Source organism: Triturus cristatus, chromosome 2_1 (assembly GCF_964204655.1).
Source record: "Triturus cristatus chromosome 2_1, aTriCri1.1, whole genome shotgun sequence".
In the NCBI taxonomy this organism is placed as follows: domain Eukaryota; kingdom Metazoa; phylum Chordata; class Amphibia; order Caudata; family Salamandridae; genus Triturus; species Triturus cristatus.
The window spans coordinates 564,873,590-564,888,479 of record NC_140581.1 but is presented as its reverse complement, the minus strand read 5'-3'; the positions used below and the strand labels follow the sequence as shown (position 1 = coordinate 564,888,479).

Here is a 14,890-nt window from a genome sequence, read left to right as displayed (position 1 = left end):
TAACATTATTTGGACAGGTGGGAATCCCAAGATGAAAACTAATGTTTACACCAATTTACACTAGATTATATGCAACCTCAGCTGCAAGGGCAATCCTGGGAGGTGCCTTTTCTGAGTAATGTCTTGGCTAGGATTATATGGTGGGTCTAAGGTCATGTCAATATTTTTATATTTGGTTCTTTTTGGGTGCTATTGATGGTGCCCAGATTTCACCTAGATGTAGGCATTGCTCTGTTTTAAGTTTCAGACACAAACTGCTTTTTAAAAAATGGCACGCCAAGTTTTGGTGCAAGTGGAAACATGAATGAAGCCTGGTCATATGCTTTCAGTCTAATGAATCATGTAAAACCATGCTCAATTAATTAATCATGGTTGTTTAATTGTGTTTAGATTAGAAATGTAACCTCACTATAGAATGTACATTTAATTTACAAAATGTGTTCAAAGTAGAATATATTTGTGTTGAATTAACACACATTTTGCAGTGTAGAAAGGCTGAATTTTCTTTGGCAGGCTCAGCTCACTGCGGCCTTTGGCCTTGAAGATAAGAAATGGAATGTGTGCTCTTTCCACCCTGCTTTAATGAAAGTACCTTTCTCATAATTTACCCCCCCTGTTTCCGTCTCTTCATGAAAAGACCTTCGCTTGTTGCATACTTTTATCTCCATGCAGTTTGTTTAGACAATGCTTTATTCACTTCATAACGTGGAGTGAAAAAACTGTAAAGCACACATTTTTCTTATAATATGTATTTTCTGTTTCCGCATAATTAATACTTTTTGTTGCAGAAAATGTCAATTGTTTTCAGGATGTTAGTCATTTAGCACAAGACTCAAGTGTGTTACAAGAACTCGCCTGATTGATGACGTGTCCAGTCAGCCCATGGGGTGTCGATGTGTTCTGAAGCTCCTATTGGACAAGCTACGAAGACCAAGTCACGTGTATTTTTGATAGAAATATTGGTTGCTAGCTGAGAGGTGTAGCCTTGCTCATAATTTATTTTTAGCAAGATGTGAGGCAGAACACAGATTTTTTTTAAAGTTCTGCAAAGCCAGAGAGAAAGGAGGAGCAGCGTCTGCGGGGACTCAGAAAGGCAGAGATGAACAGAGTGAATCAGCTGATAGAACAGGAAAGGGTTAGAAACTAACATTCTAAGTTTTATGCTTTGACTAACTGGCTTTGAAAAGATGTATTTGTCTTATGCATTTATTTCTCTTTATGATAGATTTTTGCCAATTATTAATTATTGATTAGCCTTGCAAAACTCACTCTAGAAATATATTTTCTTAAAACTCTTTAAGAGTTTCTGACTGACATATAAATAGGGTTTTCTTCTTTTATGGAGTGCCTTGTATGCAGTCTACAATATGTTCTGTATTAATTCTATTTTTCAATTCCATAACCTGATTGATATTTGACTAATGAATAAACAGTCAGAGAACCTTAACTTTTGATTAGAAAATGAAACCCTTTAAAACTACTCTCAACTCTCAATATTACCTTAAATATTATTCCCATTTGATTTTTCATGTTTATGCAAAGTCTCCTGATTATGACAACACAGTGGCAAAAGTCCATCTCCTTTAAGGGGTAAACAAGGGGTAATGATGTTTTGCATTGAAAAATTACCGTGAAATTACCTCTACATCACTAATTATCTATGTCTCATTGAGGCTATTTTTAATTTAGAGTCCATTGAATGCTCATTGTTCCTGTAAATCCTGTATGAAATCATTATTGCAATAGTAGTGAAAGGTGGTTAATATTATTACACTGGTATTATTATTTTTATGGTGGCCAATGATACTATTGAGCCTTATGAGTAGAAATCAATATGGATGTGATGTCTGAAGGGGAGAGTAGCAGTATTACAACAGTGCCTAACAGGAGTCATTATGCCTATAACAGTGACCCCCAGCGAAAACCCACCTTTTTCCTTAAAAGCAACTTGCTCTTCCGGAACCCCGATCTCCTACTCCCCCCCCTCCCCTCCCTTACCCCCCTCCTTTCCCGGCCCTCTGACCTGTAGAGGTAGGGTTCTTAGCGCTGGGATACCTCCGGGTGACTACGCGCTCTATAAAATTTTTTAATAATAATAATAATAATTGCCTGATCGGGTCATCTTTGTTATATAGTTCTCGGTGGCAAAAAACTTTGCTAGAATATCTGATGGGGGTTATTGTTGCATGAGTTATACATTCTTTCTAAAGTACCTGATAGAGGCCATTATAGCCATTTGGTCTCATGGCGGGCTGGCTGGAGGGGTTATTATTTATGGTTTGCATAGTTGCCTAATTGTTGCCACAGTGCAGTGTGGTAATCAATGTGTCTATAGAGTTTGGATGGTGACATGCCAGTTCTCAGGGTACTGCGTTATTCCATCGCAGTTAAACAATCCTTTTGAAAACTACTACTAATGTCCTTAGAAACCCTTGAAGAAAATACGGCTGTGAGTTCACTAAATTGCCAAGTACAACATCTTTGCGCTTTGCCGTTTCAGGGTGAACAACTTACTCTTGGAGGTGGTGTGGGTCACACGTCTGGTTCAGGTAGCACATGTATCCCTTAGAATTGCAATAATTTACACATTTTCTTCGGATGGTTTGTATTTAACTGATATTTGCATACTACATATGAACACTTCAGCCTGAACATGACTATTTCTTTAGTGATCTTTTAGTATTCATCGCATTCTAGTAGGATTCAAATTATAAATTATAGGTTTGTATTCAATAGATTCCCTGCATTGTAAATGAAGACTACGAGATGAGAACAACAATATTTGCTTAGTATTCTGTTAGCGTTCAAGGTGTATCAATCACATTTCAGTCGTTTTCCTGCACTAGTCTTCACAAAAAGAATAATATTAAATACAAAAAATGTAAAAATGTGATCTTCGAATACAATAAAAAGTCACGTTTAAAACAATATGAAGTATTCAGATTTGATAAGGACACTGCTGCTATGATTCATTACAATCTGAGGCCGACAGGGTTAAGAAACTCGTGTCAGTGAAGGGCGGGGACTAAGATGAAGTACGTGTAACCTATACTGAGGCATGAAGGAGGAGCCCCGTAGGTAGCTGAGGGGCAGCGGTTACGGAAACTGGTTGGGCTGATGCGTGTTTGCCTCTGAACCCATCAGTTGCCTTGGTAACATCACACAGCGCCTGCTGTTCCTGGTACATTCTTGGTGCTTCTTAAGGTAGGTTATAAGTTGTCCCAAGCGTATACACTTTGTTGCCATGGGACCGTGCAATTAGCAGGACGAGTGGGCATTACTATTTTTAATGCAGTTTGCTCAAACCAATGTAGATTAATGTTAGGTACTTCGAGGATTCTTATTGTGTCCATTTAATCAGCTTTGCTGAACAGGCAAAGCAATCTGATCTCACGAATGCGTCACCCAAAACTTGGTGGCGCGTAGTGTTTCTAAGGAAGTCGGTGTAAAATGGCGGCCATCTTGGGAGGGGTGATTTTGTCTCGTATCAGTATTGTGCTCATAGTCTCCAGGTAATTTTCTTTTTTGTAGCAAATTGTGTGGCTAAAACAAAGTTAATATGCCGTCACTGTGGAATATTTATTTCTTATTATAGTAACATGGGCGTCTCATTGCTCCATTTTCCACGGGATCATGTTACTACTCATTTACTTTATTATTGTGTGTACTATAGAGTAAATGGCATGTTTTAAGACGAATAACAATTTACGGGGACTAGGTCATGGACACGCACTTTAGAATGTGTTTTTTTTTTATGTATACCGTTTTTACAGATCTGGTTAGTAATTAACGTAGGCGTCAGTTGTCTGGGAAACGATTACTGCGGTGCTTTGCAGTCCATGAACATAAACACACCTGAGTAGCGTGCTTTATAAACCGACATTATTCAGGTAAGCCTAAAAATAACCAGAGTTGTTCCTTTCACGTGTTTATAGTTCCACGCTGTTTCTCGTGGGGTGCAGACCATGTAAAATTATTATATGTGTAAAGAGAATTAAAGGGAATAAAAGATAACTACTTGGTCTTTGCGGCAAATTTTGCAACTGGCTAATCAGCCTCCAATTCAGCCTTCTTGGATCAAATGTATGCGATTGTAGCTAAATCCCTTCTCCTCGTGCCTAAAAACGATGCAACATATCATGGCACTGACAAATAGCTCTGTAATACCCTCGGGCCTGTTCAGAAATGTATACATGTGCTCACTGTCGCGTTCCCTGGATTTTCTTTGCATAGTGTTTTCATGCATAGTGCGGGAGTAGGTTTAACGTAACGTTTCGCATTTTTATTTAATACATGCAGCACCCATTATTTTCTGTTAGGTTACGCAGACTTGAAATTGTATTTTCTGTTTAATAGGCACGGGTCTAGTGCCCGCGAAAGTACGTGACATGTTAATCCAATACCTGTTCTCCATACAAGGCTTCCCACGTTGGACCCCTTTTTGTGGGGTTTGATCCAAAAGATTGTATAGTGCATCGGAGCTCCGTTTCTCCTCAGCTGAAGTTGGCTGTAGTCTCATGTAAGATTACCTCAGGCAGCAGGAAATACAGCTGTATTTATTTTCCAGTTCTCTCCTGCTTTAACAGTAATTCTCCCCTTCACCGCTCAAGCCAGACTCTGTAAAACGTGCACATCTCATAGTGCCATTATAGGCAACACTCCCCACCCACTGTCTTAGCATGTATGATGACATAAATAAACAACACAACTTTTGTTTGGGAAAATATTGCTGCAGGTTTATTCCATACAAAAGTATGCAATATGGTGGCTTATCTTACGGGCGATCCAAGGGCAGGCAGCGGTAACCAGTGGTCCAAGTGGGCGGGATTGGCAGGGCACGGCGTGCCCCTACTTCTTCAATTCCGAGGATTCCGTTCCTCCTACTTTTTTATTTGAAAATGCGTCCCAGGACGCAATAAATCACCATTGCCTATAAATAAAGCTTGGCGATCCTGCCGTTCATTGGAGGACGGGCGGCAGAGAAGTAACGGGACTCTTAGTGCCAATATCGGCAACACTCACCATCCCCCCCATACAGCAATCTCTCAGCGAAATAACCAGACAAGACACCTTCTTTGTGGAGAAAATTGCTGCAGGTTTATTAGCATTACACAATGCCAAGATTGGTGGGTTAGTGTTATATCCTGAGTTTTACTTAATTGTAATTAGCCTAGGTCTTCCTAGCTGCTCAGCCAGAGTGAGAGATGGTAACGGAATGTTGGTGTGACTGTGATGAATGGAATGCCTGGGTGCCTGTGTGGGTGAGTGATGACAGTTGGAGGTGGGCTGAGCAGCTAGGCAGGCTGCTCCTGGTGGGGCCGTGTTATGGGCTGTAACAAGGGCCTAAGTTGTGGCTGGAGTAGGAGCTGGTACATGGTTAGCTTATGGGCGATCCTAAGGCAGGCAGCCCCTCGCCGCCTGCCACCTGATGAGCCAAATTACACCGTGGCCAATCCAATAGGTGTCAGTCAGATTTGGGGGAGGGGCGACCTCTCCCATCGGTGGACCCCCAGTCCACTCCCTTGCTCACGCCCCAGAGGGGGGTGGAGCCTTCCAGGCAACCCCCGGTTGCGCAGGTCCTCACCGCCGTCGCTCCTCCAGTGTCCAACGCGAGGACCTCCCTGGGGATATTTGGCTTCAGCACCCTTACTGTGCTCGTGCAGAGGGTACCCTTCTGTACCTTACAGCCTCTGGATCGCCCTGTAACTGCGCCTGCAACACAAAAGAATACATTAGATAACCCCCCCAACACCCTGCCTGAACGCCGGGTATGCGGTAGGGAGGGAAACGGCGTTAGGGTAGAGGGCAAATAGGGCGCCCAGTGGGCGGGGTGAGGAATATGTACCTCAACCAACCCACCCACCCCCTCTACCCAGAAGTGATGCAGCACGCCAGACCCTTGAGGGTCCTAACCACTGGGAGGCTGCCTCCTGTGCCTCTTGTGGCACTAAGGCGGCCACCCTCTTAGCGGGTCTCCTTCGTGGACCCCGGGCAGCCGGCATAGTGCCAATATCGGCAACACTCACCATCCCCCCCATACAGCAATCTCTCAGCGAAATAACCAGACAAGACACCTTCTTTGTGGAGAAAATTGCTGCAGGTTTATTAGCATTACACAATGCCAAGATTGGTGGGTTAGCTTACGGGCGATCCCAAGGCAGACAGCCCCTCGCCGCCTGCCGCCTGATGAGCCAAATTACACCATGGCCAATCCAATCGGAGTCAGTCAGATTTGGGGGTGGGGCGACCCCTCCTACCGGTGGACCGCCAGTCCACTCCCTTGCTCACTCCCCAGAGGGGGGTGGAGCCTTCCAGGCAGCCCCCGGTTGCGCAGGTCCACAACCGCCCTTAGGACTAACGGGGCGCTGCCACTCCTCCAGGGTCCAACGCGAGGACCTCCCTGTGGATATTTGGCTTTAGCACCCTTACTGTGCTCGTGGAGAGGGTACTCTTCTGTACCTTACAGCCTCTGGATCGCCCTGTAACTCCGCCATAGCTCTGGGTGTGGCCACCGTCACCCCAGAGCCCCCCACCAAGATAGGCTTCCTTACCTACACCTTGCTGTCTCTGAGGCCTCACCCAGAACAAGTAAAAACAGGTCCAAACCCATTCTGGACAGGTGTACCCCATCCTCATCAAAACACCCTGTGGCCTTAGTGTGCAGTAACCCTTGACGGATGAAGGAAAACCCCCTTAGCTCAGAGAATTCCTTCATGGCGCTGTTACCTTCCTGAAAGAGACCTCCCTGGCTTCCCATGATTGTGCGCCCCGCCACACCTGCCGGTGCGTTATCTCAGCCCTCCATATCTCACAGATCCCCAGCCGGTTGCTCAACTTACCCGTGGTGACCGGCAATGCTTGAAGCAGTGCCCTTCTCCCCAGAGATGCCAGATTATTCCCTCCCAGGTGTAAGACCAGTACATTAGGAGGAGGAATGCCCCCCCCTCCCCCACCAAGACTCTGTTGTGGCTTCTTCATCCAGCCGGTCCAGCGCATGCCTGGGTATCCTAGCCAGATAAAGTCTACTTTGAACAGTGAATTTCCGCGCTTTCCTTGGCTTTCTGGGCACTTTTGGAGTCACTACATACCTCGTTAGCCGTGAGGGGAACGGCGGTTCTCCCGAAAACTACCATCCCCAGCATTCCCTCTCCCGGGCGCTTGCCTACAGCGTCATCAGGCTGCGCCGGGGAGGGTTAAAGGCTGGGACGAAGAGCCGCTGCGCGGTACGCGCTTTTCTTGGCTTTCTGGGCACTTTTGGAGTCACTACACACCTCGTTAGCCGTGAGGGGAACGGCTCTCCTACCCGGAGCTTCTGGCCAACCTGCTGCAGTGCCGTGAGGGGAACGGCGGTTCTCCCGAAAACTACCATCCCCAGCATTCCCTCTCCCGGGCGCTTGCCTACAGCGTCATCAGGCTGCGCCGGGGAGGGTTAAAGGCTGGGACGAAGAGCCGCTGCGCGGGCCGCGCCCGGGCGAAGCCCGGGCCAAGGGCGGGCCCGTCCTTGCCCGTCAAAGCCCGGAAAAGGCTGGGCAGGGCCCATTCCCTAACATTTGTGGTGGGACCTCGCTCTGCCATCGCTCTCCTCGTCGCTGCTGTAAGTGGTTGGCGTCAAGAACTGTGAGTTGCCAGTGGGATACGCTACTATTGTTTTGTTGTGCACCATATCAAGCTTCAGTGCTATACTAATGGAAGGCGGGTTGCTCGCTAATAAGTGTGGCCGTACTTGCCTCAGTAGCATGTCTAAAAGGAGGGCTGGTGACAAACCGGGGGGAACACTCGACAATTATTTAATAAGAGCAGAGTCAGCTTTGAACCTCGAGATTCAAGCGGTGGAACGTAGACTCTCCCTAGATCCCACCAATTCTTCCCTTCCATGTGCCCAGATTCAGACTGGCTCGCCTGCCTCTGATCATTCTAGCCCTATTGATGGTAACACCTCTCCTCCCGCACTTACTCCCCCTGTGCAGGAATCTTTGGGTCCAGTTCAGGGTTATGTTTCCACTCAGAGTCCTTCCAGGGTTACTACAACAGGGAGGATGGCCCATAAAGCTACAGGTAATACAAAAGTCGTTATTAATAAACAACCGAGAGGTCAGGGAAAGAGTAAACTCATTGTCGAGTCGCTCCCTTTTAAGCCTAGCGGGCCCCCTGTAGAAGGGAGTGTTTTGGACCTAAACATTATTCCTACTAGCCAGGCCCAGTTACAACCTCTTTTGGATTTACTTCTTGCCGGCCTTAAAGATCATCTATCCTGTCTCCTTGCACCTGTACACCAAAAACTGGATCTTGTAGCCAATAGGTTGGACCAATTGGAAGCTAGATTTTCTGGTAACAAGAGCTTAGTCCCAGGGCCTCCCTTGCCATCGAACGGGGTGTTGTCAGTGGAGGTGCCCAACGAGGCTGGTAGCTCTAGACCATCAAGACCAGTGGGGGTAACGCCTTTGCTACCATCTATAGGGGAAGAGAACGATACCGCCCCAGGTCATGCTGCTGTTACCGACAGGAGTATTAATACTCGTCATGACCTGCAAAGACGCCCCTCTCAAGTTAACAGGGTTGGTACTGAAGGGGTGGGAGCGGGGCTCTCTTCACTCCCCACTAGTCTACACCTTCCGCCCCAAGCCACCCCTTACACGATCATCTTGGCAAATGTTCCACCACTCCTGGAAGGATCTTACGAACATTGGTCCAACCTTAAGAATAAATCCCTTCATTATTTGAGTTCCAAAATTGGTAATAGCAAGGCCCTATTTGATGACTTCAATATGGTTAGACGTATTAATTGGATCGGTCAGTCCCACAAGTCTTTTCCTGGGGATTGTGTTGTGTTAAGCTTCAGGTCACCTGCTCTAGTCAAGTACATACTGGAAGCTGCCCACCACCTCCCCCCTGCCCCTAACACAATTAAGATCCTCCCTTTGGGCTTCTTTTATAGGCCAGGCTTTTTACAACCCCTACGGGAAAATTGTAATCTTCCAACATTTCCCGTCAGGTCTGACATGCCCCTTGCGACTTTCAACCGCTTTGATATTCTTTCTACACTGGAGGATAATGATTGACACATGGATGGCTCCCTACGTACCCCAGTGCTTGCTCTAGGGTTGGTGGGTCCTAATTGTCATCTGAGCCATGATTTTACGATCAAGACACCCCCCCCCCCCTAAAGATCGTTCCTGTTTGATTATCTCACCTGGTCACATCTTGATACCATCTGTTGAAACGTTCGATTCTCATCATGTCTCGGGTCAAGCAGCTGAAACCAGGGTCGAGAAGTCTACATTAAAAATGGGCTCCTGGAATATTGCAGGGCTGGGGTCAAGGCTCGAGATCCCTGATTGGGCTGACTTTATTGACGAGTTCGAAATATGGACATTTCAGGAGACTTGGGCACTGTATCCTCACTTTCGTACAGGGTTTTTGAATTTCCACAAACCTGCTGTTAAGAGCCATAGAGGCAGACCCATGGGGGGCTTAACCACCTGGATCCGTCAATGTGAAGGTGTTAGAGTGTCAGAGGTTCCAATTGATAGTCCTGATATTTTGATTATCAGGGTCAAATCTCGTAGCGGCCCCGATTTTCTTATAATTAACATCTATGTAAGAGGTCTCCCGGGAGGCAAGTGCTCTCCCACTTGTCTACTACTGGAGAATTTTCTGGAGACCGCTTCTATGTTCACGTATAAGATTGTGGCTGGAGATTTCAATGTTTGTTTTGAGCCATTGGGGGCCGATTGTGGGGACTTCACCGAGGAAGAAGATTCAACCTGGGGTGTTCCCATGTTGGAGCTGGAACCAGTTAACAAATGGTCTCAAGCTGCTCTTTTTATGAAGGGTTTATGTTTAAATCAGGGCATGAGAGCAGTAAACGGGCGAACTAAATCTGACAGGATGGGGAGGTTCACATTTGACAATGGTAGGTCAGGGAGCCGAATTGATTATATATTAGCCAGCTTGGATTTGTGGCCACTCATAGACGACACGGTGGTAGTAAGTAGAGTCGAGAGTGACCACAATCCCCTTGCACTGTGTATCAAGGTTAATATTTTTGCAGCCTCCCCCACCTACCCAGATGGCAATTCCCCTATAGATGTCATCGTTACCAACGATCTTAGAAGGGTGAGATGGCCGAAGATCGCCACTTGTGAATCTTCACGTGTGGCCATCAGGGAATTAATCAACAGTACCCTGGTCACACTTAATAAAATGGAATCCCAAAACTTGATTAAGGATAACATCCGGGATTCCCACAACAAACTCTTCGCGGAGCTCAAATCCTTTTTTGTGAAAAGCCAACCCGCCACCGGTAGGGGTAAAGAGTTGAGACCACGTACATGGTTCAATAAGGATTGCAGAATGGCTCAAAGTGCTCTGAAAGAGGCCATTAAATCAGGCTCTCTTTCTACCATCCAAAAGTGTAGACTTGTTTACAAAAACGCCCAATACAAGGCCAAGCAAAATTGGGATGAGGAGCGTTGGAGGGATTTATATCAGGCTTGTCATGATCGCAACATGGTCCAATTCTGGCATCTCCTTAAATGGGGTAACTCCCCCTCGGATATTCGCCCCTCTAATCAAGTAGAACCACAACAATGGGTAGCGTATTTTGAGGAACAATTTAAGGTTGGTGCTTTAACGGACAGGCAGTTTTCTTGTCCTCTAGTTGTTGAAAATACACTAAAATTTTCCCCATATGAAACTAAGTTAGTCCTACGTTCGATCAAGAGTGGTAAAGCCCCAGGACCTGACTGTATCCCCCCCGACCTATTTATTCAGGAACAAGATGTATGGATTCCATACTTGACCCTCCTGGCTAATGCCCTTGCGGGTGGTGCTGTAGTCCCTGACTCGTGGCTCGGGGCAGAGATACTGCCGATATATAAGAAAGGCGATCGCTCTGCCCCGGGTAACTACAGACCCATTAGTCTAATAGACGCAGTACAAAAAATTATTGCCCGCCTTGTACTCGGTCGTATCCAAATTTGGATGTCTGACTTTGATGTGCTGTCTCCACTTCAGGCAGGGTTTCGTTCTCACACTGGGACCCTGGACCAAGTATTCAGGGTAGTACTTCTGTATTGGAAGGTTGTCTTTCTGGGGGGAGGCAAATTGTATGCAGCCTTTGTAGACTTAAGGTCTGCGTTTGACCTTGTGCCGAGGGACAAGCTATGGAAAGTTCTCTTGGACATGGGCATGCCAAAAGATCTGGTTTCTTTTTTGGTCACCATACATGAAAACACGTACGCCCGTGTCCGATGGGGTAAACCCGGGGAGCTGACCGATAGATTTAAAGTATCCAAAGGTGTACGACAAGGGTGTGTTCTCGCACCCACCCTGTTTTCATTATTTATCAATGGGGTTGTAAACTACTTCTTAAATAGCCCTACAGATGCACCTACCTTGGCAGGAATGAAGATTCCCCTGCTCATATTCGCGCAAGACACCCTTTTGATCTCGAGGACGAGACAGGGACTGCAGCTGGCCCTGTCTCGCTTCGAGATCTTTTGCCGCGAGCATGAGTTGGAAATAAACGTTGGGAAGACCAAGTTTATGGTTTTTCGCGGCCCTCGGCGGGTTAAGGCGGAGGTGTGTTTGGGTGGTGTCAACTTATCCCAAATGGCAGTATTTACTTATCTTGGAGTCACTTTTAGCGAGACGTGCAGCTGGTCTCACCAGCTGGATCTTCTCGCGCTCAAGCATGCCCAACTGGGAGGAGCTTTGTTGAAAGAGCACAAACACTCTTTAACAAAACCAATAGCCCCACTCATGAAGATCTACGGCTCCAAGATTTTACCTGCAATTTTATATGGAGCTGAGATCTGGGGCTTTAATAACTTGTCCAAATTGATAACTGCCCAGAATAAATTCCTCCGGACAGCTATTGGGTTCCTCAATCCACTCCACGCATCCCTCTTTTGTTTGACCTGGGAATTCAGCCTATAGAGGACTGGGCAGGGTATAGACCCCTGGCGTTCTGGCGCCGCTTGTGGACGACCCCCGAACTATCTAACTATGCAAAAGCCCTTCTGGAGATCAAAGGGTTGGAGGGGTCGCATAGGATTCCCTGGTTGTCTAGCATCAAAACCCTGTTGTATGATCTCGGGATGCGTGATCTATGGGTTAACCCTGATACAGAAGTTTTCCCGGCAAAAAAGGTGCTTAAGGATGCATACTGGAATTACATTAAGAATAGGAGATGTGCTTCCCTTACAGGTTCCACGATGACTGCTTCTTTCCTAGTTTTTAAGGATGACTCTGTCTATGAAAGTTACTGGGATACTATCTTGAAGTTCCTAGATCGTAAGTTGTATCACCAGTTCATAGTGGGCGCTCTACCACTGCGAGGACTCACCAAAAGTTGGAGTCCTCTTGGTAGTGATAAATGCCCATTCTGTGTAGACAAGATTGAAACCATGGACCACTTCCTTTTTTGTTGCCCAACTTATCAACTTCCTAGACGTATCTGGCTTCGACCTGCATGCAGACTAATGAGCACCCGTTCTGCACAGGTCGCTAGTAGAATTTTGAAAACCGATACTTCCACTCCTATAGTAATTGGTGTTGCTAAATTTATTAGTTGGGCATGGATCCTTAGGGCTAAGAAACTGAAGCCGTAATCTTTGTTCCCTGCTGCCACACAATAGTATCTACTTTGGTCCATGGCCTAAACGGCACGTCTCTCTTTGCACTTTATTGTATTTTTTAACATGATGTGATCATTTTTAATCTACTATTTTATCTACCATTTTAAAGGTTTTATAGTCTATTTTTGTATTGTACATGAATTGTTTTGTAGTCGAATTGTCTAATATGTGTAGTATGTCTTTCATGATGCAAATCGAATAAAGACTTTTTGACTGACTGACTGAATTTCCGCATGACGCGGTTAGCTTATTTGCGCGAGTCTTCCTGGCCTCCCTAGACCGGGCTCCTTGCTTCACTAAGCAAGGGGTTATCCTTGACCCCTATAACTCACATGTCCCTCAATGGTTGCTTTCTTAAGCATGGAGGACGCCATTTCTTACAGCAGTGCCTGCCTACACAGGACAGCCAACTCATAGCCCCTTACGTGTATGTCCCGCTGTTAGGAGGGTTGACACCCCCCCCGGTCTGTGCTGCAGCTATCTCCAGCAAGCTGTCCTAGCGCTAGCCTAGGCCCCCAAACCGAATTGACTCAATGGTGAAGACAACACCTGTCTCTGATTCCTGCATTCCGCCCCTCGTGCCACCCAGAAGACGCACAAAAGGCCATATACCCAACCAATGGTCCTGGCAAAATAAAGAAATGCTGGCTTGCTTAACACCCTTAATTGAGCACTGCACACCTTTCTAGACACTCCAGTTTGCACCTAAGCCTTTTAACCTACCTCCTGCTTGCTCGAGCCCCTCTCCAGGTCCAGCAAACCTGTCCATGCCCCTTCTAACACGGGTAGGCATCTTGCCTACATCCAGCTGATATCTGGGCCTCTCCCTGGTCCAGCAAACAAGTCCAAGGCCACCTTAGTTTTCTAACACCCTTATTGACAACCGCACACCAGTATAAACAACGACTCCAGCTGGCACATAGTTGCACAATAACACTGCACCCCATCAAACCTCTGGTGCTTCACAGTGTGCCTTTGGAATGCTCCAAGTTTGCCAGCACATGATACCTTAACCTATCTCCCGGCCACTCCCCGGGGAGGTTGCGTACGGCTGTACCTTATAAAACCTTGGGATTCCCATAGTCCCCCCTCTCTGATGCGTTCCGCTGCTGATTGCCCATAGCTAGCTTCAGAGATCATGCGGTTCCTGGCACTGTACCCATCCGCCCTTGCCTGGCCCAGTAATGCCATGGCATTGCACCTGACCCCCACTGTTGGCGACACCTCTCCCTTTCGTGTAGTGCCAACTTATGCAGCGCACCCCGCTTGCTTAACTGCCCTCGGAAACCGATGCCAGTACCTGCTAACCATCTCTGACCCTGGATGCTAGAACCCACAACAGTGTCGGGACCCCAGATTCCCAATCTCATGTAGACTGTAGTACACCTACAATGGATCCGCTGGGAGATACCACTAACCGCAAAGGTCATGAGAACCTTAAAAGCACCCAATTTCCACCTAGGCGTACCTCTAAATGAGCCTGGCCCCATAGAGCTGTAAGGCCATAGGCACATATTAAACCTATTTCCTGGTTTTTGCCACTTGGCACCCTTCTTGATGAAAACAGATGCTGAGAGGCGCCCGTGCCCCCAGGGCATGAAGTCGCTGAATAACCAGTGCATGTTATCCACTTGCTGATACTATATAAGCTAACTGCCCTACTGGATCGACCGCATGTCGAATTGCTTCCTAAGGACTGTGGACTTGCTGCTCCAACCCAATTTGACCACAAAGCTTTGGGACAACCTCAGTAACCCTGCCCTTATGGAACATCGACCCTAGCGTAGACTACTGACCTATTTGGGACACAGGTCGCAGTAGATGCCCCTTTCATTACTAGTCCAAGGAAGGTTATCCCTGGGGCAGATAAGTCTGAGGAAACTGGAAGGGAACAATATGTGCAAAAAAACTGCCCTTGTCTGGATATTGATAATGCCAAAAGGTCTCTAATACCTTGTCGTCTTATGTCCTCTAATGACGTATTTACCAACTTTGCCTTGCAGTCCACTTGAAGATGACTTCTACCAAAACCCGCCTGCTGCCCTGTCTAAAGTGCGGGTGAATATGCCTGGCCGAGGCGACCAGTAACATGCCTGGGTTGCCTGACAATTGTGCCCCGTGCGGCGGCACCACTCTATGACCCGCCCTATCTACCACCATGTGGTGGTGTAGAGCGCCCGGCAAACCATGGCGTTTCTTTCCATTCATGCACAAAATCGCTGCCCCAACCGGTATAACTCTGGCTCAAA

The 14,890-nt window shown here is 46.8% G+C and overlaps 1 protein-coding gene across 3 annotated transcripts in view; it reads left to right on the top strand.

The window, feature by feature from the left end:
• Nucleotides 1-2,981: 2,981 nt before the first annotated feature.
• The window catches only part of CETN3 (centrin 3), a 165,879-nt gene continuing 153,970 nt past the window's right edge, over nt 2,982-14,890 (top strand). The window contains exons 1-2 of one of the 3 annotated variants that reach the window (XM_085632454.1): nt 3,023-3,204; nt 3,774-3,890. The gene's annotated coding sequence lies outside the window, so the exon portion shown is untranslated. Of the gene's footprint in view, nt 3,205-3,463; nt 3,513-3,773; nt 3,891-14,890 lie in introns of those variants that run through there. The other 2 variants (XM_085632453.1, XM_085632455.1) reach the window with 2 other exon arrangements.